The sequence below is a fragment of the Centruroides sculpturatus genome, unplaced genomic scaffold, assembly GCF_000671375.1.
Source record: "Centruroides sculpturatus isolate CEXI.00-Female unplaced genomic scaffold, Cexi_2.0 scaffold173, whole genome shotgun sequence".
NCBI lineage: Eukaryota > Metazoa > Arthropoda > Arachnida > Scorpiones > Buthidae > Centruroides > Centruroides sculpturatus.
Genome location: NW_019384380.1, coordinates 235,757 through 255,031, shown reverse-complemented (window position 1 = coordinate 255,031; position 19,275 = coordinate 235,757).

Below are 19,275 nucleotides of genomic sequence, written 5' to 3'. Positions count from 1 at the left end.
AGATAGGTCCTTAATTTGCATCACAAAATACACTTCAAGTTTACCTTTAGTTTTTAATGTGCAGATCCTCTTATTGCTTCTGAAATTTAGATTGATCCTTTTCAATTTGATTGTCTCCATTGTTTTTATTTTGATGCTTTTGATATTTGTTGTCGGCAGCATCTTCTTTTGAGGATTGTTTTTGGCAGCACCTTCTTTTTAGATTTGCTATTGACAGCATGTTTTGAGGATCGTTGTGGGCAGCATCTTCTTTAGAGGATCGTTGCAAGATCCTTCTTTTGAGGATTGTTTTTGGCAGCACCTTCTTTTCAGATTTGCTATTGGCAGCATCTTTTGAAATCGTTGTGGGCAGCATCTTCTTTTGAGGATCGTTGCAAGCAGATCCTTCTTTTGAGGATTGTTTTTAGCAGCACCTTCTTTTCGGATTTGCTATTGGCAGCATCTTTTGAGGATGGTTGTGGACAGCATCTTCTTTTGAGGATCGTTGTGGGCAGCATATTCTTTTGAAGATGTTGTGGACAGAACCTTCTTTTGTGGTTCGTTATTGGAGCATCTTCTTTTCAGATATGTTATTGGCAGTACCTTCTCTAAGTTAACATCATATTTATGTAATCTTTTATTACATCTACATATATGAAAAATAAATACACGAAGATCTATTCCTAACTCTGAGACTTTGTATTTTATCAGAATCTCGACATTTTCACATTTATTTAAAAATTTCTGCAAACCAGGACGAACATTGATGTAAACATACATTTATATAATGCTGTTATCTTGGATACAATTTTATATTTCCGGAAGATAGGTTTGGCAGGATACCAGCTGTGAAAATATGTATTCGGTTTTCGGGATCGATAAGTAAACACTTGCTAGTTCCTCTCCGTTTTACAAAATTTGGATTTTTCTGCCTAAAAGACTATGTTTTTTATGGAGAAAAAATTTTAAAGTTATGTTTATTTTTCGATATTTCATAGAAAAAACTAGTGTTAGACGAACATAATATCATTTTATAGAATGATTTTTATTAGAAAAAAAACATTATAAAATCTTATTTGAATATTTCTTTAAATATTCAAATAGGACCTATAACTACCAAAATATAAAATTAGTTAAATCAATTTATTAGCATATTTAATATACTTTAATCAAATAATTACGGGAATTTACTGTTTAGTATTTTATTTATGTTAGAAAACCATGGATAAATTTGAGCGAGTTATACATTGAAAATTTCAAGATAATTCCTTGACTAGAAGGGAAAATGATACGGATGATGAGAGAATTTAATGTTTTCCCTAACCGTTATTCTTAAAAATTCAACAACTAGTTGCGTAACTTTCCCAGCAAACAGTTAAAGTAGTCTGTAGTGCCATTTTTTATTTAAAATTCTTGATATTATTAATTATTATAAAATGGCAATAAGCTTAATTTTTAAGGGAGAGATGTGTTTTAAAATAAAAAAAAAACTATATAATCTAATAACGAGTAAATACCGACCCAATTCAAGAAGAGACATGTGATTTCTCTACTCCTACACCTTGACCTTTAACATCCAAAATTTAATAGTATCGATGCCTCTAATATACAAACCTCTCTGAAGAATTTCAGAAATTTTTGACAAAAGGCACAGGAGTTATGAAGCTTCAAAGTGGGTGAAGGAAATTTCCCCTCCCCAAACACACACACTACATCCACACATACAGAAAAATGTTCCAAAATTTTTTTTGGCATTTTTGGACGTTTCAAGATCTTCTAAATCAAAAAATCTAAAATCCTTGGGGGGAATTTTGACCGATTCCCATACATTCCCTCATATATAACAGCACGAAAAATAAAATTCAATAACTACATCGCCCCAATTCAAACTTCTGTGTTAATTGTTTTAGAAAAAAAAATAAATTTGACACCCAAAATTTGACTTTCATCCAACTAAATTTAATTATTTATCTATTTCTGAACACTTGGAAGTTGTGTTATCGAAGTGTAGAAAGATAGCTTAAACTTTGTAGAAAAATTTTTAAAGACATAATTTTCTTAATTAATTTTTAAGATGTTTGCTTAAAAATACCAGCACTTTCTCTAATTATTTTATTTATATTATTTTAATTAAAGATTCGAAGAGTTTATTAAATTCTTGCTTGTTGAATTGATAAATTTCTAAGCTTTATTGCATTTAATTGACCGAAAGAAGGTGTATAAACCACAAAGAAAAGAGAAGAAAGATTGTTTAATTCAGTAATTTGCATATTTTCCAGCCAACGAAACTCCGTCTTCCATCCAATAACAATGGTAACAACATTCTTAATGCAATTCCTGTTTGTTCAGGATCCATTACAGTTAATTAGATCTGTCCGAATTCGATATTTTATTCTCTACAAGTGTCAAAGGTTCTTAACTCAAAATCTTTTGCAATTGGGGTCCAGTTTAGACATTCCAGTTGGAATTTTATTCAGTCATTAGCCAGCATATATACCACATCATTACATCTGCAATTATTTAATTATTTAACCCCTTCGTACAGCTATGTTCCGAATTAATGGTCCACTCCATTGTACGCAAGTCCATACGTATGTATGCAGAAAGCCATGTTGTACCGTACAGGTTACCCACAGATGTACATTAAACAAAATACAGGACGAGATATGCGGCTTTAAACACCAATAAAAAATATATTGTTACCTGCTGTGTCCACTAGTTGCCAAGTGGATAAACCACTGAATAGTGGTCGTGAGTTCGCACCTAGTCAACTAGAATCGTGACATTTTGACACTTCTTAATCCCCCCAAAAAACACGAATACACGGAGTGTGTGTATGTTGATGTCTATTTCGTTTGATCTTGCACGATGGGTTAAAGATTAAGAGACGAAATTTGGCAAGATAACTTGTATATAAGGGACATTGATTCTGTAAAATTTTAAAGGTTAAGGGTAGAGGGGAAATGATAAATGAAGTGGGGTGTCATATCTCGAGTGAGGACATTTACAATATCTTAAAAAAATTAATTTTAAAATTGCCTCTTTGTTGAAATTAATAATATAGTAAAATACAATAACAGATGGCGCCACGTACAATTTTATTTATTATAATTCATAATATAAAAGTTATATTTCGAATAAAATCTCATAACAGCCGCGAAAGTTACACAACTTGTAACTGGGGTTTTTTCTTATTTTCCTAAAGATTTTTTGAATAAAATATTATCTGTTGAGTTTATCTTTCAAATCATTTGACTNAGAGCCCCACTAAGGGATATGAATGCGAGTAGATGATTGTTTCAAGGCCAGTTATACCCTTCAATAATAGCATCTCTCGTTAAGCTATCACTAATGTAATTGTACCTATTGCAGCGAAAAACTAAGTGAAGTGGTGTTTGGTCCTCCCGAATACCATAATCGCATTGTGGATTGTCCTCAAGGTTAAATCTGTGCAAGTATTGCTTAAAGTTGCCGTGTCCTGTAAGTAGCCGAGTGAGGGTGTAACTAGTGTAATAGTGGCAAAGAGTCGCAGTGGGGTCAACCTTGGGGATGAAAGTGTAGGTGAGCCTACCAGTAGTGTCATGGTTCCAGTTGTCTTCCCGGAGAATGAAGATTTGAAGAAAAGTACTTTTAAAATATAAAACAATTAATTTAACTAGATTATATATTTAAATTCTAACCTCTGATTAACGACCACTGACGAGAATATAAAAGCAGTCGCCATTTATAGGTAATTATTGAAGATTGCAGGTTTAATAGCAAATTAAGTAATTAAAATTAAGTAGAATAAATTAAATTTATTTTGACATCAAAATCTTCTTTAGCGTGATAAATAAATAATAAAATAAAACTGCATATTCGTGGTCATTTGCTCATTTTTTATGTAATTTTTTAAAATTAATATCTCGTTCCTTTGATTACTTTATTTGTTACATTTCTCTTTTTAACAATTTTTATCATTGCTTAATATTTATATGAAGATTAAATGTGTTTGCTGGACACAACATATAAAAATCTTCAAGCCATTTGTTGAGGATGGTTCTTCAGGGAAAATGAAAGGGTGAAAAAGTAGAGAAGGAATACAAATGGTATGTAAAGATATCATCACGGAATGGCTAAAGTTTGGAAATAGACTTGGAAAAGACACCATTAGGGATTGGCTAAAACTGCGAGGAATAAGGGAACTTGGAAAAGTTGCCATCGGGGATTAGTAGAAGCTGTGAAGAACAGAAGAGATAGCAACAGGGATTGGTTAAACCTACAAGGAACGGAGAGACATGGAAGAGATTCAGTTTAGGGATTGAAGAGATTTGGAAAACGTTTATTATCTCTAACTTTCTAAATAATGAATTGTATTGAATGGTACGAAGAACAGAGCATATAAATTATTAATATCGAAATATTATATAGAAGAATTTATGTAGATATTTCAATAATTTACCAACGAATTTATTATAGATTTTATACGTTTACCACAGATTACAACATCATACAAAAATTATATGTTTCCGAATATTCGATTGTAATTCTTTCTGAATAGAAAATTTCTATTTTAAGTTAAGTAATATGTAATTTTTTCTGTTTCTAGTCATTTTCTCAACGACATTCCAATTTTATTCTTAAATTTCTCATCGATTTGCAAAATAAAATTGATGATATTGTAGTCATGCCTATAATTAACTTTTTAAATAGCATTAATACTGTATACACAAGAGGATCTTATATAAACATATAAAAAATCAGCGCTATGTTATCGGGATAATGCCTTTACTTAACAACTAAAAGAATCCAGAAAAGGTCTCTCGAGTCCAATAACAAGATACGACTTTAAAGATGTAAGAAAAAAAAAAGATTGGTCGAATGCTTCTATAATCCCACTTGGGGTGTAAGTTGTTTGTTTTTGTTTTGTCGAGACTCGGAAAAAATTGTAAATTTAAACGACTTAGTGCATTAATTACATCGATTGTTTGGGTTCTAAACGTGTTAGATTTNTCAGTCTAAATTACAAGCCACGTGATTTCAATTCAAAGTTTTATCGAGAACAATAGATGACCGGCATGACTCGATTGTTATCAAGAGAAGTGTGATGTACAGGGGCGAGACACTACTAAAGTCGAGACCAGATATGGAAAGCTTGATTATACCAGAGACCTGGGGTGTAAGTTGTTTGTTTTTGTTTTGTCGAGACTCGGAAAAAATTGTAAATTTAAATGACTTAGTGCATTAATTACATCGATTGTTTGGGTTCTAAACGTGTTAGATTTAAGAATGTTACTTGTGGATCCATTTTCTACCAGTTTTTGTTGCATTGTTTTGCATAATATCCTTCCTCCGTTAAAGAAAAAGTAGGAGTTTATATCTTGTTCTACAGTATAATTCTTTTTAAGAAGAGATCATCTGGAANAAAATTGTAAATTTAAATGACTTAGTGCATTAATTACATCGATTGTTTGGGTTCTAAACGTGTTAGATTTTAAGAATGTTACTTGTGGATCCATTTTCTACCAGCTTTTGTTGCATTGTTTTGCATAATATCCTTCCTCCGTTAAAGAAAAAGTAGTAGTTTATATCTTGTTCTACAGTATAATTCTTTTTAAGAAGAGATCATCTGGAATTTCTTCAAAATGGTAAGTATCGTCTAGAGATTTTCTTTAATGCTGTTTGCGCTGACCCTTTTAACGGATCCTTCGAAGTAAATATCCTCTTCTTCCTCTTCTGTTTTATCTACAATTGGGAATATTGTATCTTCCCTTTTCTTTCCACATCTTTTCTCTCTTCTCATAAACTAAGTTGAAGATTTTACATCGAGCACACAACATGGATCAAGCAATTGAAGTAATATCACTTAACTTTTTACTGTTTTATATTATTTGAGCAATTGTATTATTTATTCAATTCTCTGTTTCTAATTCTAATGTAATTAGAATATTAAAATTTAATTCTAATTCTGACTAATGAAGTTCTGGAAGAGTATCATCGTGTTATCTAATTGTTTCCAGAACTTAAAGCTGTATAATAAATACGGATCTATTAGTTTTATTCTGTTTTAAATCAGCTTTTATTTGAAGAACGTACGCAGAAATCCAATATAAATCTCTCGATTTATCATATAAAATCATCGAAAATCCACGCTGATGGAAATATTTACATTCTGTTTACGAATTTTCGGAAATAATTTCGTTAAACAACGTCATAATAGACACTAATGATTACGTAAATTACTCCAAAGACGTAATTTGCATAATTTAACGACACGTTAATCCGTGAGTTACAGTTATATCATCGACAATGTTGTAGTAAAATCGAACTCTTGAGAGGAATGTGTCAAAACTAGTAAACTTTTCTAAGTAATTTCGAAAATAAAGATTAAATCTCTCATCTAAATATTAAATAAATACTGTGCTTACCAATTATGGAACATTCCGCCATTTTCCTGTTTATTTAGAATAAGCAGAAGCTAAATTATCTGTAAAATTCTCCTAAATATTAAGATGAATTTATTAGACTTTATTAAAATGATTGCAGAAAAAACACAAATGATGTTTCCTCTTAGTAATCATTCAGACATAAAACATAGAAAAATAGGATGAATGTACTTTAATTTTTCAATATATCTCCAATTAATTGCTGCATTCTAATTCATTTACATTGTTGATGATGAGAAATATAAGTGCATTACATTATTGGACTGCAATTTTCAAATTGTAGACCTATACAATTCTACTGTTTGTCCGTCCCTCTTTCGAGGGACAGACAAACAGTAGGATTGTATAGGTCTACAATTTCCCTCGAAAGGGATTAGATAGATGACCGGCATGATTCTGTTGCTAATAGGAAAAGTATGATTTACAGGGGCAGGCTACTACTGATTTGAGATGGAGAGCATATATNTCTTTTGAGGATCGTTGTGGGCAGCATATTCTTTTGAAGATGTTGTGGACAGAACCTTCTTTTGCGGTTCGTTATTGGAGCATCTTCTTTTCAGATATGTTATTGGCAGTACCTTCTCTAAGTTAACATCATATTTATGTAATCTTTTATTACATCTACATATATGAAAAATAAATACACGAAGATCTATTCCTAACTCTGAAACTTTGTATTTCATCAGAATCTCGACATTTTCACATTTATTTAAAAATTTCTGCAAACCAGGACGAACATTGATGTAAACATACATTTATATAATGCTGTTATCTTGGATACAGTTTTATATTTCCGGAAGATAAGTTTGGCAGGATACCAGCTGTGAAAATATGTATTTGGTTTTCAGGATCGATAAGTAAACACTTGCTAGTTCCTCTCCGTTTTACAAAATTTGGATTTTTCTGCCTAAAAGACTATGTTTTTTATGGAGAAAAAATTTTAAAGTTATGTTTATTTTTCGATATTTCATAGAAAAAACTAGTGTTAGACGAACATAATATCATTTTATAGAATGATTTTTATTAGAAAAAAAACATTATAAAATCTTATTTGAATATTTCTTTAAATATTCAAATAGGACCTATAACTACCAAAATATAAAATTAGTTAAATCAATTTATTAGCATATTTAATATACTTTAATCAAATAATTACGGGAATTTACTGTTTAGTATTTTATTTATGTTAGAAAACCATGGATAAATTTGAGCGAGTTATACATTGAAAATTTCAAGATAATTCCTTGACTAGAAGGGAAAATGATACGGATGATGAGAGAATTTAATGTTTTCCCTAACCGTTATTCTTAAAAATTCAACAACTAGTTGCGTAACTTTCCCAGCAAACAGTTAAAGTAGTCTGTAGTGCCATTTTTTATTTAAAATTCTTGATATTATTAATTATTATAAAATGGCAATAAGCTTAATTTTTAAGGGAGAGATGTGTTTTAAAATAAAAAAAAACTATATAATCTAATAACGAGTAAATACCGACCCAATTCAAGAAGAGACATGTGATTTCTCTACTCCTACACCTTGACCTTTAACATCCAAAATTTAATAGTATCGATGCCTCTAATATACAAACCTCTCTGAAGAATTTCAGAAATTTTTGACAAAAGGCACAGGAGTTATGAAGCTTCAAAGTGGGTGAAGGAAATTTCCCCTCCCCAAACACACACACTACATCCACACATACAGAAAAAAGTTCCAAAATTTTTTTTGGCATTTTTGGACGTTTCAAGATCTTCTAAATCAAAAAATCTAAAATCCTTGGGGGGAATTTTGACCGATTCCCATACATTCCCTCATATATAAAAGCACGAAAAATAAAATTCAATAACTACATCGCCCCAATTCAAACTTCTGTGTTAATTGTTTTAGAAAAAAAAATAAATTTGACACCCAAAATTTGACTTTCATCCAACTAAATTTAATTATTTATCTATTTCTGAACACTTGGAAGTTGTGTTATCGAAGTGTAGAAAGATAGCTTAAACTTTGTAGAAAAATTTTTAAAGACATAATTTTCTTAATTAATTTTTAAGATGTTTGCTTAAAAATACCAGCACTTTCTCTAATTATTTTATTTATATTATTTTAATTAAAGATTCGAAGAGTTTATTAAATTCTTGCTTGTTGAATTGATAAATTTCTAAGCTTTATTGCATTTAATTGACCGAAAGAAGGTGTATAAACCACAAAGAAAAGAGAAGAAAGATTGTTTAATTCAGTAATTTGCATATTTTCCAGCCAACGAAACTCCGTCTTCCATCCAATAACAATGGTAACAACATTCTTAATGCAATTCCTGTTTGTTCAGGATCCATTACAGTTAATTAGATCTGTCCGAATTCGATATTTTATTCTCTACAAGTGTCAAAGGTTCTTAACTCAAAATCTTTTGCAATTGGGGTCCAGTTTAGACATTCCAGTTGGAATTTTATTCAGTCATTAGCCAGCATATATACCACATCATTACATCTGCAATTATTTAATTATTTAACCCCTTCGTACTGCTATGTTCCGAATTAATGGTCTACTCCATTGTACGCAAGTCCATACGTATGTATGCAGAAAGCCATGTTGTACCGTACAGGTTACCCACAGATGTACATTAAACAAAATACAGGACGAGATATGCGGCTTTAAACACCAATAAAAAATATATTGTTACCTGCTGTGTCCACTAGTTGCCAAGTGGATAAACCACTGAATAGTGGTCGTGAGTTCGCACCTAGTCAACTAGAATCGTGACATTTTGACACTTCTTAATCCCCCCAAAAAACACGAATACACGGAGTGTGTGTATGTTGATGTCTATTTCGTTTGATCTTGCACGATGGGTTAAAGATTAAGAGACGAAATTTGGCAAGATAACTTGTATATAAGGGACATTGATTCTGTAAAATTTTAAAGGTTAAGGGTAGAGGGGAAATGATAAATGAAGTGGGGTGTCATATCTCGAGTGAGGACATTTACAATATCTTAAAAAAATTAATTTTAAAATTGCCTCTTTGTTGAAATTAATAATATAGTAAAATACAATAACAGATGGCGCCACGTACAATTTTATTTATTATAATTCATAATATAAAAGTTATATTTCGAATAAAATCTCATAACAGCCGCGAAAGTTACACAACTTGTAACTGGGGTTTTTTCTTATTTTCCTAAAGATTTTTTGAATAAAATATTATCTGTTGAGTTTATCTTTCAAATCATTTGACTCGAAAGAATTAAGATGTACTGAATCATAGAGAAAACACATTATCATAATTGCTTCTTCAGTTTAATTAGTGTCGATCCATTAACTCTGTTTTTCCGTTTTATAAAGAAGACAGTCAACAGTTAATTGTTTCTGGAGGCGATTCTTCCGCTCGGGACGTGTCTTTAAATAACTAAACTATAGGAGAAGGGCTATCGTTTTCACTCCTTTAGTGTTTATAAAAATATTTAAATGTCTTTAAGAAGATTATAGCGATCTGTAGAAAGAATTTTTCCACTTGTTAAATGTTTTAAACGATTGTAAAACATTTCAACAATGAATTAAGCAAAAAATATACGGTAAAACCTTTGAAAAACGTACAGTACTAGTCAGAATTTTCCGTTTTTGCAGGGACTGACAGGAGTTATAGTTTTATTAATACAGAAAAATGTGTTTAATGTTGTTATAGTCGATATTTAAAAATGCTTAATTTATTTAATGCTTAATTTGGTATTTTTATAAAGAAAATACCAAAGTATGGGTAAAACACAGAAAACTCCACACATTCAGCCTGTTGAAGTGGTAAGAACCCATGACCAAGTATCAGTTTTCGTGGTTTTTATCCACTTTTCAAAAGGTGTGGTGATACAGTGCTTGAATTTGCTGTGTTAAGATTGATTGAAAAACCTATAGAAACGTTAATAAACACGTTAATATATAAAATCGACACTCGTATGGCTGCACCACATCTTTACTTTAAATTCTCCTGGATTCTTTGGCAGACCACGTGTTCAAACAAATTAGTTTAGTGGCTATTTTTGAATGCCTAATGAATAAAATTTTATGTAGAAAATATACGTAGAAACTGATTTATTTTCTATTTCCCCTTTCGTAAACTCAATTTCTAATTAAAAATATAGCAGTTTTTTAAAGTGAACACAATTTATTCTTAAATGAATTAAAAATAACCTTCGAACTTATCCTTTACTTTTATTCATAAGCAGTTTGTAGAAAACAAAATTTGATGTAAAAAATGAAAAACTACTTTCAATCAAACTTTAATATTTATATTACAGTAAATTATATGATTGTGTACGTAATTTGTCACTTTATATTACCAGTAGTTTTAAGATAAAAAAAAGAAAAAAATATGTAAGTAAAAAATTGGATATCAGCAAATTACTGTCATGAAAGGAAGTCAAGATACGTCGTAATGCTGGAGAAATAACTGTAATGATGCGAACAGATAAGGAAAAATAATATATAAATCCACAAAAATAATCAGAAAGTTCATTCTACTTGGAATAGGTTGTTTAGGCTTTTTCCGATGTTTTACGGAAAGTTAAAAACACTCACATGACATTAGAATTGGGAAATAAAAGTCAAACTATAAAGATACAGATTCACAGATACATTGATGTAAACAGTTAAAGAAAAGAAATTTCTATATCAAGGATATTTTTTTATTTTCAGAATTTACTGCAGTATTATCAGAGTTAATCCTACTGTAAATGGTTTTTCTCTTTTTTCAATAATTTAAGATGAAAATGTTTTTCTTCTCTAACAAACAAAACTGTTTTTTTGTAGTAAATCTTAATAAATGATTGACTTCATCCATCTGGAATTCAAGCTTTTGTATTCTTTTAATTTAAACACAGAAGCTTTCATTTGAATTACTTTTCTCTCTTTATTTTTTTTTTAATTTGTTGTTTTCTTCTGTTTGAAGTTCTCCATATTTATGACTGCAGAATTCTGAGTATCTTCCATCTCTCTGATTGTCATCTAAACTGTAGATGCGTGTTTCAGTGTACTGTTTTTGTTTTTACTCTTTCCACTCTGTGAACACTAAGAGGACCTCTTAAAGCAGGCCCATTATGGGTTCAGCCAGGCCCACAATGGGGTGACTGGGTGATGAGAGATGGGGTCCAATATATCTGAATGGACCACCTCCCAAAAATTCCTGTAGATTCCTTGACCCATCCGGATTTGATCCAGGGTCCCTCAGAGCGGTAGTCTGCCACTTTGACTGCTCGACCATCCGGCCTTGTTACAGTATACTATAAAGCAACAGCGGAGGAGTATCTTAAATGGACTCTTCCTAGAGCTATAGTAGTAGTTACTAGATGTCAACAATTGAAATAAAATGAATAAAATTCACTGCCATTAGTGAGATATGGCAACCACAACCATAGCTCTGGGAAGTGTTCATTTCAGATACTATTCCCATCCCACTTCTGACACCACTCCCTGTCTTTCTATATGTATCTTCCATAAGATAACGTTATAATTTTCTTACGGTTTTCAAGAAACAAAATTGAATATAAAGAAGAAAATATACATTTATTCTCTGAAATAAAATCGCCTTTCTAAAGAATAATATATAAAATTTCTCAGAAAATAGATAAAAAAAAAAAAACATCAAAGAGAGAAAAACTTTCAGTTAGATATTCAAAGCGATTTTACAACTATTTTTATGTTGGCAGAGATACAGCTTTAATACAAAAAAATAAATTATAATAATCAATAAAAGTTTTCTGAATAGAATAATTTATTTAATTGGAAAAATAAAATTTAATTAATATTAATTCTAGTGTACGTTAATTAATTATGTTTAAACAATAAAATATATTATAAGTAAAAGAATTTAAATACGTGTCTTTGCATAATTGAACTGTTTATTGGTGGACTTGGAACTGTGACAAGTGAAAATGCTGGAAGAGAAAAACACATCGTCATAAATCTTTCAATGATATCAACATAAGAGTTTTCAAGTATTTTATATTTTTATGTCAACACGTTCTATATACGATTTACAGCTGATATTTGCTTGCAAGCTCCAAGTGGTCGAATGGATAAAAATACTCCACCCTGTTCATGTTTGCACCTCACTAACAGCTGGACATGTGGGGTTTTCTTGGAGTTAGTTTTCCCTAGAAAGCCTGCGGGAAGTACCCCTTTGGCAGATTGCCCAAGTATTGCATTAATGTATTACAAAAACCAATCCTATTCTTCTCCCGTGTTCTTTACTTCTAATTCTACTTTTTATACTGTTTACTTTACATTTTATACATCTCATTATTTTCGTGATGTTGTGTGCAATATTTTTTTAAAATCGGGGGGTTCATTATTATCCTTAATTCACCTTTTATTAATTTAATTTTATTCCTATTTAAATTTTAAATAATTAAAATTGAAATACATATTCATAAATTTTGATCTTGATTACAATGAAAATATATATATATTTTTTCTTTTGTATCTTAATGATTTTTTTTTCTATTATTATTTAAAATTTAAATCAAGAAACGACATCAAGCATTAATTTTAACATGAAAATACAACAGTAAAATCTCATTACTTAATAAGATTAGACTTGATAATTTTTATTTTAGATATTTATAATGAAAAATATTTACTTAACAACTGAAAATATTTTCATATAAACGAATATGATTTACATTTATATTTTAAAGAATATTTTTTGAAAAATAATAAGCGCATTTATTTATTAAAATTAAATAAATGTCTTCATTAATTATGGATAAGAAAAGAAATTTTTACATTAAATCTACTTAACAGCTAGACAGACAGCACGAAAAATAAAACGAACACGACAAACTAGATGAGGCTGACAGACAGACAACAATAAAACAAGCAAGATCCCCAATTTATTTTATTTTATTTATTTATTTATTATTATTTAAACAATAATTTACTAACTAAACTAACCTACCATAACATAGGACGAACTTAATCAGAACCAATAAACCTTACAAATCCTAATCTATTTTAACCTAACCTAGCATAATCTAACTAGAAATTAAGTTAATAGTCCCTAATCTAACTTGCAATCAGGACCAACTTAAACTAACCGAATTTAGACTGAAAATAAAACAGTAAAAACAGATTTAAAATACAAAGTTGAAATGCAGCTATATATACCGACAGTTGAGTCAAAGTAAGGGAAAGCTAATTGCCATCTGTGTCCCTGGAGTGAGTGCTCTCAAGAGCTCCACTAAGGGATATGAATGCGAGTAGATGATTGTTTCAAGGCCAGTTATATTCTTCAAGAATAGCATCTCTCGTTAAGCTATCACTAATGTAATTGTACTTATTGAAGCGAAAAACTAAGTGAAGTGGTGTTTGGTCCTCCCGAATACCATAATCGCATTGTGGATTGTCCTCAAGGTTAAATCTGTGCAAGTATTGCTTAAAGTTGCCGTGTCCTGTAAGTAGCCGAGTGAGAATGTAACTAGTGTAATAGTGGCAAAGAGTCGCAGTGGGGTCAACCTTGGGGAGGAAAATGTAGATGAGCCTACCAGTGGTGTCATGGTTCCAGCTGTCTTCCCAGAGAATGAAGATTTGAAGAAAAGTACTTTTAAAATATAAAACAATTAATTTAACTAGATTATATATTTAAATTCTAACCTCTGATTAACGACCACTGACGAGAATATAAAAGCAGTCGCCATTTATAGGTAATTATTGAAGATTGCAGGTTTAATAGCAAATTAAGTAATTAAAATTAAGTAGAATAAATTAAATTTATTTTGACATCAAAATCTTCTTTAGCGTGATAAATAAATAATAAAATAAAACTGCATATTCGTGGTCATTTGCTCATTTTTTATGTAATTTTTTAAAATTAATATCTCGTTCCTTTGATTACTTTATTTGTTACATTTCTCTTTTTAACAATTTTTATCATTGCTTAATATTTATATGAAGATTAAATGTGTTTGCTGGAAACAACATATAAAAATCTTCAAGCCATTTGTTGAGGATGGTTCTTCAGGGAAAATGAAAGGGTGAAAAAGTAGAGAAGGAACACAAATGGTATGTAAAGATATCATCACGGAATGGCTAAAGTTTGGAAATAGACTTGGAAAAGACACCATTAGGGATTGGCTAAAACTGCGAGGAATAAGGGAACTTGGAAAAGTTGCCATCGGGGATTAGTAGAAGCTGTGAAGAACAGAAGAGATAGCAACAGGGATTGGTTAAACCTACAAGGAACGGAGAGACATGGAAGAGATTCAGTTTAGGGATTGAAGAGATTTGGAAAACGTTTATTATCTCTAACTTTCTAAATAATGAATTGTATTGAATGGTACGAAGAACAGAGCATATAAATTATTAATATCGAAATATTATATAGAAGAATTTATGTAGATATTTCAATAATTTACCAACGAATTTATTATAGATTTTATACGTTTACCACAGATTACAACATCATACAAAAATTATATGTTTCCGAATATTCGATTGTAATTCTTTCTGAATAGAAAATTTCTATTTTAAGTTAAGTAATATGTAATTTTTTCTGTTTCTAGTCATTTTCTCAACAACATTCCAATTTTATTCTTAAATTTCTCATCGATTTGCAAAATAAAATTGATGATATTGTAGTCATGCCTATAATTAACTTTTTAAATAGCATTAATACTGTATACACAAGAGGATCTTATATAAACATATAAAAAATCAGCGCTATGTTATCGGGATAATGCCTTTACTTAACAACTAAAAGAATCCAGAAAAGGTCTCTCGAGTCCAATAACAAGATACGACTTTAAAGATGTAAGAAAAAAAAAAGATTGGTCGAATGCTTCTATAATCCCACTTGGGGTGTAAGTTGTTTGTTTTTGTTTTGTCGAGACTCGGAAAAAATTGTAAATTTAAACGACTTAGTGCATTAATTACATCGATTGTTTGGGTTCTAAACGTGTTAGATTTAAGAATGTTACTTGTGGATCCATTTTCTACCAGCTTTTGTTGCATTGTTTTGCATAATATCCTTCCTCCGTTAAAGAAAAAGTAGGAGTTTATATCTTGTTCTACAGTATAATTCTTTTTAAGAAGAGATCATCTGGAATTTCTTCAAAATGGTAAGTATCGTCTAGAGATTTTCTTTAATGCTGTTTGCGCTGACCCTTTTAACGGATCCTTCGAAGTAAATATCCTCTTCTTCCTCTTCTGTTTTATCTACAATTGGGAATATTGTATCTTCCCTTTTCTTTCCACATCTTTTCTCTCTTCTCATAAACTAAGTTGAAGATTTTACATCGAGCACACAACATGGATCAAGCAATTGAAGTAATATCACTTAACTTTTTACTGTTTTATATTATTTGAGCAATTGTATTATTTATTCAATTCTCTGTTTCTAATTCTAATGTAATTAGAATATTAAAATTTAATTCTAATTCTGACTAATGAGGTTCTGGAAGAGTATCATCGTGTTATCTAATAGTTTCCAGAACTTAAAGCTGTATAATAAATACGGATCTATTAGTTTTATTCTGTTTTAAATCAGCTTTTATTTGAAGAACGTACGCAGAAATCCAATATAAATCTCTCGATTTATCATATAAAATCATCGAAAATCCACGCTGATGGAAATATTTACATTCTGTTTACGAATTTTCGGAAATAATTTCGTTAAACAACGTCATAATAGACACTAATGATTACGTAAATTACTCCAAAGACGTAATTTGCATAATTTAACGACACGTTAATCCGTGAGTTACAGTTATATCATCGACAATGTTGTAGTAAAATCGAACTCTTGAGAGGAATATGTCAAAACTAGTAAACTTTTCTAAGTAATTTCGAAAATAAAGATTAAATCTCTCATCTAAATATTAAATAAATACTGTGCTTACCAATTATGGAACATTCCGCCATTTTCCTGTTTATTTAGAATAAGCAGAAGCTAAATTATCTGTAAAATTCTCCTAAATATTAAGATGAATTTATTAGACTTTATTAAAATGATTGCAGAAAAAACACAAATGATGTTTCCTCTTAGTAATCATTCAGACATAAAACATAGAAAAATAGGATGAATGTACTTTAATTTTTCAATATATCTCCAATTAATTGCTGCATTCTAATTCATTTACATTGTTGATGATGAGAAATATAAGTGCATTACATTATTGGACTGCAATTTTCAAATTGTAGACCTATACAATTCTACTGTTTGTCCGTCCCTCTTTCGAGGGACAGACAAACAGTAGGATTGTATAGGTCTACAATTTCCCTCGAAAGGGATTAGATAGATGACCGGCATGATTCTGTTGCTAATAGGAAAAGTATGATTTACAGGGGCAGGCTACTACTGATTTGAGATGGAGAGCATATATGAAATGAAATATGAAATGAAATATATGCTCTTTACCTCAAATCAGTGGTAGCCTGCCCCTGTAAATCACACTTTTCCTATTAGCAACAGAATCATGCCGGTCATTCCATCTCAAATCATGATTAAAAATTTCAGTTTTTTCGTAAACAACGAAAATTCAAACATCAAAATTTAGAACATATTCCTTTATAGTAACATATTTTCATTTTTTTCATCACTGGAACTATCGATTTCCTACCTGAAATTTATGGAAATTTCCATGGCACAATACAGGTCACTGGCTATAACGTTATATAAATTTTAATGCATGATCTTTATATTAATAAAATTTGGTTCTTAAAATATTAGAATGGTATATTATCATCTTTCGTGTGGATACTTCGTGGCATTTCTTTTGGGAATCTGAGATTTTATTTAGGAGGAGCGTGTTTGCTTATCTTCAGCCGTGATCTACAGTCGTCCTTTGAGAGAAGATAAAGTGAATAACAATATTATACCACGAATAAGATTTTAATATCTTTTCATACTTAGTTAGCATCGCTATATGTAAGGAATCTATCTCTATTAAAGAGAGATTTGTTGGGTATACCTACTCCTAATTGTTTTTACTCGAATAATTTAAATTTCTACAATTCTAAACGATGAATTTACGAGAGAACGTCGTTGCAGTTTGATTAAAATACAGGAACTAACACTTCCAGACCCATGATTTCTAAGTGTTTGTGCTGCAATTTTTAAACTGCAGAGCCTACACATTTCCACTGTCATCTGTTCTTCTGTTCTTCGATAATCTAAAGAACGAAATTACATAAATTACAAGTAACTATATACAAACTTTCAGTCTAAATTACAAGCCACGTGATTTCAATTCAAAGTTTTATCGAGAACAATAGATGACCGGCATGACTCGATTGTTATCAAGAGAAGTGTGATGTACAGGGGCGAGACACTACTAAAGTCGAGACCAGATATGGAAAGCTTGATTATACCAGAGACCGAAGACCTTGATTATACTAATTTCTAGTCTGAACCGGAAGTCACCTGATATTTTTAATTAAAAAATTATTAAAAATTGCAGTTTGGCATTGTAACGATGTCAGTATAAATAATCCCTCGTAACTGTTATATTTTATGTTATGTATGACTTGTACCGAGAGAAAAGTGTCAAGAAGAGAAGGTCACGAAGTTAACTATAAATATAAAAATCACATTTATAAACAATTAAAATAAATAAATATATATATTTATCTAATTTAATTCATTAGTATTTAAATGAAATTGTATCTGAAGAGTTTTTACCAGTATACAAGTGGATAAAACTACTGCTGGTCGAGGGTTCGTTCCTCACCAACATGGTGGCCATATGCAGTTTTCCGAATATTCTTCATGTGTCTTATACCTAAATAGGTGCGAGTTTTTAATAGAAAATTTTTCCATGAGGCATCTGTTTTGGGGGCAGATCACACCGAAGGAACAAATATGAATTGTATTAATGGTATAAGGCTAATAAGGATTGTATAATGTTTAAATGGTATAAATGGTATAAGGCAACAATATAAAATTGCTATACACTATCAATCCTTATACCATCCTCTTTCTTATCCTATCCAAACAGCAAGTATTTAGAAAAGTTTTTTCTCATGGGTCTTTCTCATGTCTTTTCTATTAATATTAAGTCTTTTCCCTACATCTAGCAATTATTACTATAAAAAGGAAACTCTAAGATAGAGATTTTTCTATGAAATTTTCAATAGTTCATAATATTTATACAGAAAATATTACAATTTCCTTCATCCATCGTTATGGTTACCAAAAGAAGATTAAATTCTTTCTTCATTCTTTCTACAAGATTTTTGCATTGTTATCTAATATTTTCCATCATCAAGATTCTCTAGTTATAAAACTGAAGTGCATAAAGTGTTTTTGTCAACAAGTGAGTGCCAAAGTAATTTGAACTAAAGAGCCTGCGAGAAAATATAATTGGATTTGAAGAGAGATATGATCACGTGGAGTAACATAATACCCTGTCGATTGTTATCCAGTAAGTTGGGAAAATAAAGCTGTCATGAAGCAATATTATTTGTGTTGAATGACTGGATAGCAGGATGTGGTTTGTGCTGTTAGTTTACTGCCTCTGGAAATATCAAGAGTAAGAACACTATGAAATATAGAATGCGTCGTAGTGATTTGCAGCAAAATTTAAATGGCATTTAATCCTTTCTTTTGTGAAGATGGAAAAATTTCTTGTGTTTTCTAGGTTTATTAGGCCTATATATTTTTTTTGAAAATTAAACTTATAACTACAGAAAGAACAGTATAGACATCCTCTCACTTTTAAACTTGCTCCTATTCAGTAAAGGAGGATGATAATAAGTAAATTATTTCATTTGTCACGTTTAAAAATCTTTTTGTTGACGACAGGAATTCAAAATAATAGTGTCTAAGACTCACACAGCCGTGACAATACAACTTTCGTAACTGTGTATGACGTGTACGAAGTGTTACGCACG